The sequence below is a fragment of the Equus caballus genome, chromosome 6 (assembly GCF_041296265.1).
Source record: "Equus caballus isolate H_3958 breed thoroughbred chromosome 6, TB-T2T, whole genome shotgun sequence".
Classification (NCBI taxonomy): domain Eukaryota; kingdom Metazoa; phylum Chordata; class Mammalia; order Perissodactyla; family Equidae; genus Equus; species Equus caballus.
In genome coordinates, this window is record NC_091689.1 from 13019291 (window position 1) to 13033556 (window position 14266).

Sequence of the window (14266 nt, forward strand, 5' to 3'; positions counted from 1 at the left end):
ACCCAGACATCATGACACCTTCACGATCATGTCCAAGGAAGAAAGATCCCCTCTCTGCATCCCACTTAGAGCTCTACCTAAGTTCTTGTTTTTGTTGTGAGAGGCACAGCTGGGTAGGATCAGAAAGTTACTCTTTAAAAACCATGCTGTGTTTAACCTTTATCTATAAACATCTGGATTTATTGCTCTTCTGCTCTCCCTTGGTATATGTAAAGTCTGCTCTGAGTTCCCCTATCCACATTCAGAGAAACCAAGGGGAGGAGTCTGAGCGATGGAACACTGGCTTCCTGGAATTAGCACATAGAATCACCACTGGGGATGACACTTAGGGGGTCCCAGTCAGGCCTGCTGCATCAGCCCCCAGCCCCATCTGGAGCATCTCCTCTCATGTCGAATCCTGACATTTCAGAACTTATTAATACAATAGGTTAGGAAGTGTTCTCTTCCATAGTTCCTCACTTTGCTTGCCTACAATTATTTCTACATTATTTTCCTTGTGCTTAGAGTATCCTAAGCATGTTTGCTGAATGTCGGCTGTTACAGGTTGAATTGTGCTTGCCCAAAAAAGAGATAGATTGAGTCCTAACCCCTAGTACCTCAGAATGTGATCTTATTTGGAGAGAGAGTTTTTAGAGAAGTACTCAGTTAAAATGAGGTCATCAGAGTGGCCCTAATCCAATATGACTTGTGTCCTTATAAAAAGGGGAAATTTGGACACTGAGAGAGACATCCACAGAGGGAAGATGATGTGAAGACACACACACAGGGAGAACACCATGTGAAGGTTGGAGTTATGGAGCCATGAGCCAAGGAACTACCAGAAGCTAGGCAAGAAGCATGGAACAGTTCCTTCCCTAGTCTCTTCAGAGGGAACATGGCCCTGTCAACACCTTGATCTCGGACTTCCAGCCTCCAGAACCGTGAGACAATAGATTTATGTTCTTTAAGTCACCCAGTGGGCTGTACTTTGTTGCAGCAGCTCCAGAAATACATCAGTGAAACCAGCTGAGTCAGGTTCTTGTTGGCATTAGATTATACAGACCTTGCTTTATTCGTTGCAGTATCAGCCACTGATAATCTGGGACCTTTATGACTGATTGGATCAAAGAACACTAGGCTTCAAAAAGGGAAAGACTGAGCAGGACCAGATGGGCATTTCAGAGAAGATGTGCCCCAAAACTATTGATTGCAAGGTGGTAAATGATGGCATTAAGACAAAATTGTAGCAATGATAAAATTATAGAAGTGGAGACTAGATCAGGGTTGTTAGGGTTTAGAGAAGGAGGGAAGGGAGTGACTATAAAGATATGGCACTGGGGAGTTCCCTCATGGTGACAGGGCAGTTCTGAATTTTGATCGCTGTGGTAGTTATATAAACCTATACATGAAATAAAATGTCATAGAACTATACACACACATACCAAAAAAAGAATGAGTGCATTCAAAAGCTGGTGAAATCCAAGTAGTAATATCTGTGGTCTAGCTAGTTGTATTGTTCTAATGTCAATTTCCTCATTTTGACTATGTACTGTAGTTACATAAGATGTTAGTTACCATTTGAGGAAGTTGGCTGATGGGTGCACAGGCCCTCTCTGTAATACTTTGCAATTTTTTGTGAATCTGTAATTATTTCAAAACAATCGACGTTTTACCAAAAAGAGCTTGGCTGGGAGATGAGATAGAGATTTGGTTCTTTCATTTCTCCTACCCACGTGGCCTCAGTCTTTGACCTCAATGGCCCCCATTTAATCATTTGTTAAACTAGAATCATACAATGTGAATACTCACAACCAATTTTGAAGAATAGATTTCAAGGGCAGAGAGAACAAAATACTACGCATGTATTGTGGAACTTGTTAGAATTTCACTTCTTAATCTAACATTGATTCAGCCTCGCCAATAATTTCTGCTCTAATTTGAATCCTGTTGAATAGTCAAAAATAATAAAAAAAAATGGAACCCCCTTGGAACTGTGACACAGATGCCCTCCAAAGTGACATCAGGTTTCATCAGTTGTCAGCTGGTGACTGCTGCAATTATCAAGTTCAGATTATCTCTAAACCTGTACCAGCATTATTTTTACTTTTAAAAAAATGAAATAATTGATTCAGAATAAATGGTTCCAGACTTAGTCATTAGTATCTTCTAAATTTCTCCCTGATGTTTTGTTAGAGAGCTAATCAGATCTAGTGCTCTTCAGTACAATTTTCAGGCAATATTCATATATTCTGTTTTCAAGATTTATTTTTAAAATGATGGTACTTAAGATACTTGGTCACTGAACAAACAAGGTCCAGAACAGGATTCTGGATAGTCACATTTCTGTGTGAAATATATATGCGTGGGTACATGCACATTATATTTATCTTAATATATGCATAGAAAGAATCTGGAAGAATAGATTCCACACTTTTAACAGTGCTCATCTCTGAAGGATTGAGATCACAAGAGACTCATTTTCTAAGGAATATGTTTCCATAGTATTTAATCAATAAAGATTAAATTATATTTGATGCCTTTCCCGATCCTACTGGCCAACAGTATGCATATGTTGATCCCACTCCTACCTACATCACTATACACACACACACATACACAGTGTATATTGGCGGATCACTAACCCTGCAATAATGATACAGAAGGAAGCTTATATTGTAGAGAAGAATTGCAGGCACTGTCCTTCTTGCCTCTTATGTGTTAATCCAGCCTAACCCGGCCGTACATCTCAATGCTGCTGGCCCATATTATCCTTTGAGCCCTTCTTTGTCTGCCTCAGAACCCTTGGGATGGTAACACTGACCTCCGTCTCACCTGTAACCCCAGGAACTTGGTGTTCACAAGTAGTCTGTTGAGTTTGAACCTTAGCTTGGTTTACTCCTATGGCACAGAGTCTTTGTGGTAATTCTTCTCCCTGACCCCAGCCTTGGAAAAGGACCCCAATCCTTGAGCTCATCTGTTCTGCCAGCAGTGGCTGGGGCAGAGATGCCCAGCAGCATGGGTAAAGTGTGAGGGAGAAAGAAGCATCGAAGTGCTAACAGCCTGAAAAATGTGCAGGAGGGACTGAAAATGCTTGCTCTTCGATAGAGCACGACCAAAGCACGATGACATCATTTATGTGAAAGAATTAAGGATGTTAAGATGAAAGAACAGGAGGTCGCCACCTAATGTGCTTTTATACATCCAAATTCAATACACGTGTATGGAAGTCTAAGAATTAAAGGGAGACCTAGAGTGCTCCATAAACAAAGGAAAGGGGAAGACAACATACATAATGTGTACCAATCTCCCAAGTAGGGGAGGTGTGGAAAAGGAGTGGGTTCAACCTTTGCAGATAAAGAATGGTGGGAGGGCGGGGGTTGCATGCTGAGAGGGTGCCTCAAAGTAGGGCAGTCTTCAAAGACTGTGTCATGCTGAGAAGTTGGCCCTTTGGAGGCCACTGACCCAGGACAGAAGATAAGTTTCTTGACAGTCTGGGCTCCGTTCTACTGAAATCCTCCCCAGTATATACAGAATTGAGACAAAAATCAAGATACAATCATGAAGAAAAGCTGTAGTCCTTACCCTCCGTGGGAGAAACCAAAGCTTGGTTCATTAATTGTCAACAGTATTGCAGTGAGGGGCCCACAACTCTGAAATGTTCATGCGTCATAAACTTGAACTCTGATGAGAACTATCACCCTCTCCCCTGGAAAATGTGTCTACGCACACACGTGGAAGTTTGCATAGTCTCAGGGGTTTCAAGAACCCAGTTTAAGAACTTTTAAATAGAACTTCTCCTTGGAGAATGTTAAAACTCAGTGGGAAAACAAGATGCTCTTAGTGTGGAATTTAGAATTCTAAAGAAAAATATGGGGGGAATGAAAAGAGGAAAACTAATAACAAAATGAAAGCCAAGATTAATAGGCTTAGTAAAATAGCAAAATCTCTTTGGACCAGACTTTAAACAGAAAAGTCATTTAGTAAAGCTGTGTTTCCTCAAAGGAACAATAGAAAGACCCCAAGGGTCAAGATGGGGGTGGGAAGCTACCTTATATGAAACAGAGAAGGAGCAGAAAGAAGGGGAATTGACTATGCAAACAATCTAAAATACAAATTAAAATTACAAAGAGAAACTTGGTCAGCTTACCCAAGAGAGCACAGGGAGATAGCAGGTAATTGAACTAAAATCAGACAAATAAAAGCCAGAAGTGAGATGCAAATTGCAAGACACAAAGACATGTCCAAAGTTCTTTAAGTACATAAGGCTTGAGAGACAGTCACGGGGTTGTTGGCCCTTCCAAATTGCTTTTTAAGAAATGATTTAAAAAAATCTCTTAGCAACTTATAACTGTATAGGAATTCAGTTTGCAAAGTTTCTAGCAGTCAATAATAACAATAACAATAATGATAATAATAGTAATAATCGTGGTATTGCCAGTATGTCATAGGCATGAAACATAAGCCCTAGGCATGAAACTTTGTTTTCATTCATTTATTCCCTCAACATCAATTTTTGGAACATTTTAGTGGACATCTTAAATTAGTCAATTCATATAAAGCTCTCAATAAAAATTAGCTATTACTTCTCTTATCCTTATCAATATTTTTCTTGCCCAGCATCCATTCCCCCTGTTGTGGTATAGGAATCCCTCTTCTCTCTTTGGAAATCACTCTCATCCTACTCTCAATACATGTGGGTCAGAAAGGGCTCACCTCTGTTCCTAGTTTCTGGAAGGTCTACTGATCTCAACCAAGGCAGTCAGAGTGCCACACTCCTCAGTCATGGTGACAGACTCACGGCTGGGCCTGTGACCCAAGCAAACTGTCGACACAAATAATCCATAATCAATCTATAAATCAAAATTGGGGTGAGTTTATTATGAGCCAGATCTGGGGACTAGCCCAGGGCCTTCCTTCCCTAAGGAAGGTAAGGCACCAAAGAAGTGGGGTGTACAGAGTGGTGATATACCGTCTTGGAACAAAGAGCATACATCACATATAACAGGAATGTCCTTTTACAGTAGTCATGAGATAGCTTTGCTGGCACAACAGGTCAGTGGTCAGCAGGTCAGTGCTCACAAGGTGAGCACAGCAGGTCAGTAATTAATCCTTAGTTCCCAGGAAGAGATGCTTATTCTTAAAGAAATGCTAATATGGGGGGAAGTTACATCCCCACCTTTAGGGGCATCATTCTTGTCTTTGGGACATGGTAAATATTTAAAGCAGACATACAATGCATACTCAACAGGCCATGTCAGACCCTTTTGGAAAAACAAGGTCAGGCTAAATTAGTTTTAACCCAAATGGCTTCCTCAAATACGCCAATAAATTCTATTGCTTGTCATTTATTTATCAAAATCAATGAAAACCCTAAATGGGATATTTGCTAAAATGATGTCTTTCTAAGATATACAGTAGTGAGAATCAGATGAGCCTGGAACAACCAGAGCCATCTTGGCCCCTACAAAGGTAGAATATATCTAAGAGTAAAAGAAATAAAAGAAAAAATCATCCAAAGGACAAAATTTGAGTCCAGGGATACAGCTAGGATGAGACCACCCACTTCTGTCTCTAGACTTTTTAGTTACCAGATCCATTGATTCCTTTTTCTGGCATAAGTTCGTATGAATTACATTTCTATAGCTTGCAACTCGGAGTCCTGGACAGAAAAGTGCTAGCCATGTGTATGGTTTGTGCTGGAGAAATATTGGGGTCCCAGACAGATGAGGTCTCTGTCCTCATGGAGCCCAGAGTCTACTGAGGAAGCCTGGCACGAACAAGTCATTGCAAATGTGTTGAGGGTGATAAGGGGGGAGCATAGGTGTTTAATGGAAAAGTTTAATAAAATATGCATCTCACCTGATCTCAGAGATCAGGGAAGGCTTTCCCAAGGAAGTCTTATTCTGAGACACAAAGGACAAAAAAGAGTTCATCTGGTTTAATCAGATGACAGTGAAGAAAAAAGTTCTTGCACAGATACAAAATCCTTGAACAGAATGTTTCCTCCACATATTCTATAAAAGGCAATTTTGAGTTGACTAATAAAACAAGCAGTATTAGAAATGCAAAGTCAAGGATACACATTATACATAAACCAAGGCCTCTATAGATTAAAAAGAAATATGTCAGATATATTAATTTCTGTAAACAATGAGAAATTACACATAAGGAGATGGCCAAAGAAATGTAGAAGTGTTCATGAATGCACAGGGTCAAAGATTATTCCAGTGATGGGTACTCTGGGGGACCTATTAGTATAGGAAAAGTTCAGGCGGTAGAATGGTATTTTGCTAAAGAGGGGAGACATTAGGAGTTCTGAGGACTGGAAATTATTTTCGTGGTCTTAGAAAAGTCATGCAAACTTTTCAGCATCAATTTTTTAAATCTAAAAGAAGACAGAGTTGTAATAGATGACCTCTAAGAAACCTTGCACAAATTAAATTCTATGATGTGTCTGCAGTCTACTTTGTTGAAGCTTAATTTTGACATATTAAAGTATCATTCAGAAACCTACCAAGGGCTCACTTTCCTGAGTTCATATCTCACTAGGGCCTTTACTGATTATTCTCTACTGGCAGGATTATAACTTATCTAGAGAACTTGACATCTAAAGAAAGATAGAAGCTAACGTCCATGTTTCCCATTGTAGAGCATAGGATGTCGGCACAGTGTGATGCTTTTAAAAATCAAACGGCACTCCCAAAGCTATTCACCGAAATGTGTCTGGATTGAGAAATGATGTGAAAGTAAATTAAATGCATGAGGTATGAATTTAAAATAACGTGTCTGGTTTCAAAAAAACGTACCAAGTGGGCATGATCTCTTTCAAAGAAGTCTTTTGGGAGATAAAACCCTCATCTCACAGATGTGCTCAGCCATACACGGGTACTTTTGGAAACTACTTTTTTGAATTGCCTTTAGAGACACTATTTGTTCTTTTGACTACCCTTAATAGTGATAAAATTTGTCCTTTGGGTGATTTTTGCAAACAATGAAAAGGTACTTAACTCCTTATCAGGTGAATCAAGTGGACAATCAAGGTGCAGAATTCCACTTTGATCTGAAACACGAAGCAGTGAGTTTTGTTCCCCTGTGCTCACACTGACTCTAGGGGAATTCCACAGAAGATCCAAAAAAGTAAAAGTTTTGAACCACGACAATATCTTGAGAATAAGGGTGTCTCCTGCTGGGGTGACCACTCAAATACATACTCTGGGCTGACCGATACATGAACAATTTTTTAATGACCTATTATACCAAATTGAATACAGGTAGAATTAAAATTGAGGACCCTCCAATAATTCTCTGTGAATTCATCATTCCAAAATACTTCGGAGCCTTTAGCAGGAGCCATGTCCGATACATAACAGGTGCTCAAAGACCAGGCACAGAATAAAGCAGGGCAGAAGCAAATAAGAAGGGGAACTTGTCCTTGAGTTTAAATTCCTACTGGGGGACCCTGAAAAGACAGCATCTGGCAATAGATGATGACGACAGGATGAAAATTCAAGACTATGGTGATGGGGCTTTTGGGAAATTAAACTTCATTTCTCAACAACGTTTTGAAAAATTAATGGGATCTAACTAAATATATTCATTTTCTGCTTAGGAGACAAGAAAATTGTCCTAAATTATATTTGGAGTAACATGTTTGAATAAACCGACTACTTCATATTATGTCTAAATCCCAAACCAAAGTCCTTTAAGAACTTGAGAAATCTAGACATTGTCTTTCCTGCATGTTTACTGCCACTAGTTGTAACTCTTTACAATTAAATTAATCATATTCAAATCCCACAATAGCTCACAATCCGTTTTTACCCTTGGAGAAAAGATATTTTGTCATTGACAATTTAAATCATTGTAGAAGTTCAAAGAAACTCACTAGTTGTTAACTTTAAAAACCATAATAAAAATAAGCTATGTTAGTGTCCTAGCGTTCCCAACTTACTTAGGCAACGCTCAAGAGCACAATGTGAACCAAAGTTTCCTGAATGATTTTAAATGATCGAAATGCTTGGGGGAAAAACTGGTGATAAATATTACAATGTGTTTTCTACTCTGTAACACATGCTGTGACACTATTAAGTACACATTAAACAAAGATATTTCAAATAACCTACTTGCAAGATGTATACTGAGGTAAATTATAAGATATACTAAGAAATGGGAGAAGATAAAAGACAACCGTTAAGATGAGCATATTTACTGTTAACAGAAGTCTCCCAATAACACACTGCACACATTGACTCTGGCAACTAGTATCTTTAATTTCCACTTAGCAGAATTTAAATGCCCTCATATAATATTTACCTCAGGTCAGAAGCCATCTAAAAATGTTTCTCTAAATTTATCTTTAGCCTCTAAGGTTGAAGCCAACATTTCTCTTAAGCAAATATGGTAAGTACCAATAAGTGAAATAAAATTTTTTGTTCCTGAGACAAACGAAAACACACTTTACTTCATCCATTTTGTAAAACGACCTAACTCAAAATTGTGACTGCCTCAGCAAATTCATCTACCCAATTTTCTGTTAAAAGATTAGGGGTATGCCATTTCAGGGTGTAAATTCTACAAAAGAGCATGTATTGCTCTGCTTATATGGAATTGAGTTGAGCCAAAAAAGATTTTGTGCGCATAAAATTGTCATATTTTCTAGGTCAGCACAATCCCATAGAGCATAGCGGTCCTAGGGGCATGGGCCAATTTCTCCAAGAACCTCAATCTTGCCTTTAGAAAATGGTTCTCTTTCAGTTGAGATTTCCACCATTCCATCTCTTCCCTACCTTTAAATCCACATAGAAAATTAAGTATTTCAAAAACAAAGATTGAAGCTAAATTTGATACTTTCTTTTGTTGCTTAGTATTCTACAGTTAAACACTAAAACAATCTTGCACATTTTCACAATTCACATGTTTTCTCCACGTCTAATCAATTGATAAATACTAGTTGAGCTTACTAGGTGGGCCTATAAAATGGCCCTTGCTTTTGCTGGATTGAGGTCTAGTTGGGCAGACAGGAGACACATGGGAAAGAATAGCAAAACCTAGAAATAAGTGCTCATTTGTGGGGTTCAGACTGCATGTTCTGGGGGAGTTATGAAATGAGGGAGAGGTTTGGGAGCTGTACTGAGCAGTGAGCAAGGAAAGTGGTCTACATAGAGGGTGACAGATAAATGTCACCCTGGTGAGACAGCATCTTCAGACCCCATGTGTGTCACTTGCTTGCAGGGTGATGGCTAGGCTAGATAGCTCCCTTCTCTAAGCCTCCACATCCTCAGTTGTATCAGGAGATAAGAACAGTAGCTCCCCCATAGGTTATCATGAGGATTGCCGGAAGTGATGCTTAGCATCTGGCACACAGTTATGAGCTGCTATTCAGTCAGGAGATAGGACTTGATGAAGGTTTTGGCTGATGGATAGGATTTTGTTAATATAAAGGAGGAGAAGATTTCAGAACAGGAAGCAACGTGTGAACAAACCTAGAGGCAGAAATGATGATGCGGTTTAGAGATAAACACAAGTGAAATTTTTAAGCTTTCTACCAACTTACGCTAAGAAAACACAGCCTTTCAGAATAAATATTTTGCGTATTTAACCCCAGGAAGAATGTAGATTCCTACTCCGGTTTCCCTGGAGAATCTGATTCAGCATGTCTATAGAGAGATCCAGGAACCTGTATGTTGTAACACATTACATACATTACATGTGAGCATTTTGATCAATTTTGGGGTACTCTAAGCCAATAAAGTTATGCCTAGGAGTCATAACACCGTAACACTAGCTATTCTGTGATTCTATAAAATCACATTTTAACATAAGTTGTTAGATAATAATTTTCTTCTAATTTTAATAACTCAAGGCTGCATATTCTAGAGACCGAGTGTGGAGCAATTAAGAAGTAGGTGGAAAGCACAGAGAGAATCCCAGAATTTGTGGTGTGACGTTAGAAAACACCTCTTCATTTGAAAAAAACTAAGACCCAAAGGAATTAAACGACTTGTTTGTATATTCGCTATATGGTAGCTATAATATCTGAGGCCTTGGATGAGAGAAAGGGTGGTCTTCCACTTTGCATAAGCAGTTTAAGGAATTCAATATTGTTCAGTATGGAAGGGGGTCAGTTGGACAATAGAAAGGCCACAAATTTAGCAGATTTGCTAAAAAGTGGCTCTTCTTCTGCAGGGGCAGAGACAAGGTCTGGAAACCCATTAAAGAAAACACATATTGATTTCACTTGGACTCGATCAAAGGTGTATAAAAGCAGCTGGTCTCAGTGGAAAAACAAGTGGTCTTGCTGGGCCCCTTGAGAAGCACCAAAATCTGCGTCCTTAGCCCACTGTAAGAAAGTATCCGTGATTTCACCAGTATCTCCCCAGATAGTTGAAACTAGTCGGAATCTTATTTACCGGGTATGATTAGATATAAATTTGGCCCTCCCAACAGCCCAAGAAGAAACTTGAGCAATTCCATATCTCTAAGCAAAAACAATCTTTCATAATACTGAATACTCCATCCCATAAGTCAGGTTCGCTTTGGGCATTTGCATTTGGTCTTTGCTTGGAACATTTATTCATCCAAGGTCAGAATTTGATTACAAATACAAATGTCTTACCTATATCCTAAAACTTAACCATTTCTACCCACTTTTGATTTACAACTATCTAAAATTGGGATGTTCTATTAACTGCTTAATTTCTAAAATGTGTACATGCAAGGGGAGCACTTACTCTAGTCTTCTGAATGTTGTCTATTTTGGGGGCAGGGCGATCTTACTAGACTTGAGTCATAGTCTTCCTCATCTTTGAGCCCCGATGGTGCTTTAGGAGTAGTAAAGGCTGATAAGCTTCATTAAATTGTGCTCTTCTCTAAAATTTGGACAAATCCATTCCAGTTATAGAAGCCAGAAACCCAGGAGTTATTCATGACATCTACCTATTTCTCACTTCTTATATCCAATTCGTCACTGATATTTACTCCCTAAATCCTTCCAAAATCTATTTTCCCCTCCCCATCTCTAGAGCAGTACCACTCCAGTTTATCCACATCTAGTAAGATCCTAAGATTGGGGCACATTCATGTATACCAACACCGTGTATACCAACAACCTCCTAGATAGCAAAGATAACTACTTACCAACTGTCAAATCAAGGTTCTTATGTCTTGGCAGTAATTAGGTCTCAGTGAATACGTTTTTCCTTGGGAAGTAGAAGACGGTAGGAATCATTTTGGAAGGAGGGGACTTTAGGAAAGGGCAGATGTTTAAGGCAAAGGATTTTAGAATACCGGAAAGAGTGAGAGCTTCTAAGACGAACTTCCGTGACTTAGCGATACTGCCCAGGACCCTGAAAACAGATGCTGTGCTGCTGAAAATCCCTGTGCAGCCAGCCTGGGGTGCCAGTGGCCAGGCTGGGATGTCATGATGCCTGTAATCCTCAGCTTCCCATTTTAATTGAGTCTTCCTAGCTCAGCCCAGTCTTCTTCAGCCTGATGTTCATTCCATCGCTCCTCTCCATCTAGGAGGAGAAGGGAAGGAAAGAAAAGGGAGAAAAGATCAAAGAGAAAAAAGATCAGAGAAAAAGATACATCTATGCCAGTTTTTATCAGTGGGGAGAAGAGGTTGAATTCGCTCTGTTACCAGCTTTTCTTTCCTTAGTGAAGTTCCCTTCCTTTACTATATTTACTTAACATTTAAGCCTCGCTTTTCCAAGGACCACATTCCTCTCGAACCTACCCTCTCCCTTCAGTGCACCCAAATGGCCTTGTAAGCTTTCTAGAAATACTACTGATGTCTAATCCAGTAAGCCTGGGGTGGGAGGAGGGAGTATAAACCTCTGTATTTTTAAAAAGTATCCTAAAATCTAACCTCTATCTAGGGCTGAGAATTACTGTTTTAGTGTGTTAAGGGTCTGTTGAATATTTTATTGTAGCTAGAATGGAGGAAAGGTTGGCAGAACAGAAAGAACTGGAAGGAAAGAGCAGAATGGCACTGCAGGAAAATAATAAATGAGAAAGAGAAAAGCTGAGAAAGTTTCATGTAGACTCCTAGAGAGATTCAGACACGTAAAGGGCTTCAGTGTGAGTGAGGCCTGGGGTGGTGCCTTGTTTAAGCCACGCAAGCATAGTTACGACTGGAGCCCTGCTCTTCAGAACCCTAGTCCACGCTTTTTTACCTAGAGGGCTTTGAAGGGTAAACCGAGCTTGAATAGGATTCCAGCTCCAGTGGTGGTCAGGGGAAGTATGGAGTGGGAGGCAGGTGGTCCTAACTTGGGAGCTTGGGCTCTGGAAGCCCAGAGAGTTCTAGTCCCTCCCATTCTGCTCTTGGAGCTGGGGTCACAGCCCAGCCAACTGGGTCAGAAGGGTCTGCTGAGGCTGCAGGGTTATAAAAGCCAGAAACCCAGGAGTTAGTCTCAGGGCCTGGGCAGGGAGGCAATGGGGCCATGGCAGCTGTGTCCCTAGTGTGAGCAGTGACATGCAGCAAGTCCCAAGACTGCAGCAGGCGGTGCCTTCCCTGCAAGTCTCAGCTCACACAGGGACCGCTGCCTGGGCCAGCCCAGAGCAAACTGGCTGAGTCTCCCAGGAGATCCCTGCAGTGGACCGATGTGATGCACTCAAAGAACATAAACAGCAACGTGAAGCAAACTGAAAAGGCTTGAAAAAATTATCTGCTAATAAGTTAACTGAATACCAGAATATGTAACGGCAAGCATGTCTTCCTTAATTCTGCAGTCTGAAGGTAAAATATGATTGATGAGTTAAAGACCTTCTTCCTTAAATGGTGTTTAAAATCTACAAACATAAGAAAAATCCAAATGATTTTGATTTAAAGGAAACAAACTTCTTGACTTTCCATTGGCAAACATGTTGAGATGGTTTTCCATTAAAGTTACTGGATTTCTATTAACCCATTCGCATGATCTTCTCCTGTCCCCTTGTGGCCAATGGTGGACAGTGGAGAGCCAGCTGCCTAGGGAAGACCTTCATAGCACAGAATGGAGCAGGTGGGGATGAAAGCTAGTGCTTCCATCTCATTAGGATAATACCGAATCTAGACAGTGTCATGCCCAAGAGACCTCAATTATTGGGTGAACTCACAATTAATCTACACTTGTCTGCAGAGACATAAAGCCTTTAAGATGACCTTTTAAGGTCCAGGAAAGGAAATTTGAGGAGATGGCACCCCCTGCTGGTAAATTTTATCACCACCAGATCTTAATAGCTATGAGCCAAAGGAATGGTTAATATGGTTAAAATGAGATATTCATGCTAATGAAGCACGGTTAATGAGACATTCATGCAAAACTGAAATTCCTCCCAGCAGGCCTCTGACGGTTCCAGAACTTCACCTCACCTCTCTTTAATAATTGCCCTGGTAAATTATTCATCTTCAGGTGGTCCCCATCTGCTTTCTTTTCTCTAATCTAAGCACCACTAAGAGTAAAACCACGTGATGCCTTTGGATGCCAGTCTCGCGCTACATCCACTCTCCCATTCTTCGAGGCAGAGACAAATGCCATCATTTCTTATCCTTCATTTATAGATTACCTTCTTTTTCCAAATTTAGTTTTGAGAGAAATCTCCTACTTCCAAAAAAAGAACTTCCACCACTACCATGGAAATCTCTAGTCTAGATGTAGGACAACAAAGACTTCCTTACTCAACGGAGAGGAATCTAAATACAAATACACTTCCGTTCAGTTCTTGACATGCTATGGAAAACCTCAGCATTGTTTGGTTCGCGGCCATGGCCAACTTCATTCTCAGGGTCTCCTCTTTAGTTAACCCCTCCTCCAGGATAAGTGTTTGGTGGTGTCCCTTGGCTGCCTAGGGATCCAATGAAGACACCTACCTTTTCTGGTCATTTGTGAGCCCCCTCTGTTTTGCCACAGTTTGTTTTTCTGATATCTATTCCCACCAGATTTAAAATCATCCCCAATGGTCCCAGTCCAACCTTTTTATGTGGTATAAGAAAATGCAACATAAACAATATCCAAAAGGAATCAAACTGTTCGGAATCTTCCCTTCTTCCCAGATAAACAGGCTTAATTTAAGGGAAGTTCATTAACGGTGTGAAATTCAAGTAAAAACTATTTTATGGCACAGATCCCCTCACACCAACCAGCCCACTCATGTGAGATCAACCGTGAGCTTTGTAAAGTTTTTCAGATAGCTTAGCACCTTCACAGTGATATCTGAAGTCTTTTTCTCTCCTTTTGGGTATTTGCTGTTACGAGTGGTTGGGAGACCTCTGAACTTCTTCAAAGTACGCTAAGAATATAAAAGACAA

The 14266-nt window shown here is 40.2% G+C and overlaps 1 long non-coding RNA gene across 1 annotated transcript in view; it reads right to left on the reverse strand.

The window, feature by feature from the left end:
- LOC138924739 (uncharacterized) overlaps positions 1-11711 on the reverse strand; it is a 36335-nt gene extending 24624 nt beyond the window's left edge. Inside the window, exons 1-2 of the long non-coding RNA XR_011439850.1 lie at positions 11618-11711; positions 11116-11495 (exon numbers count right to left, since the gene is read on the reverse strand). This is a non-coding gene — a long non-coding RNA (uncharacterized lncRNA). The remainder of the gene's footprint in view (positions 1-11115; positions 11496-11617) is intronic.
- Between the last annotated feature and the right edge of the window lie 2555 nt (positions 11712-14266).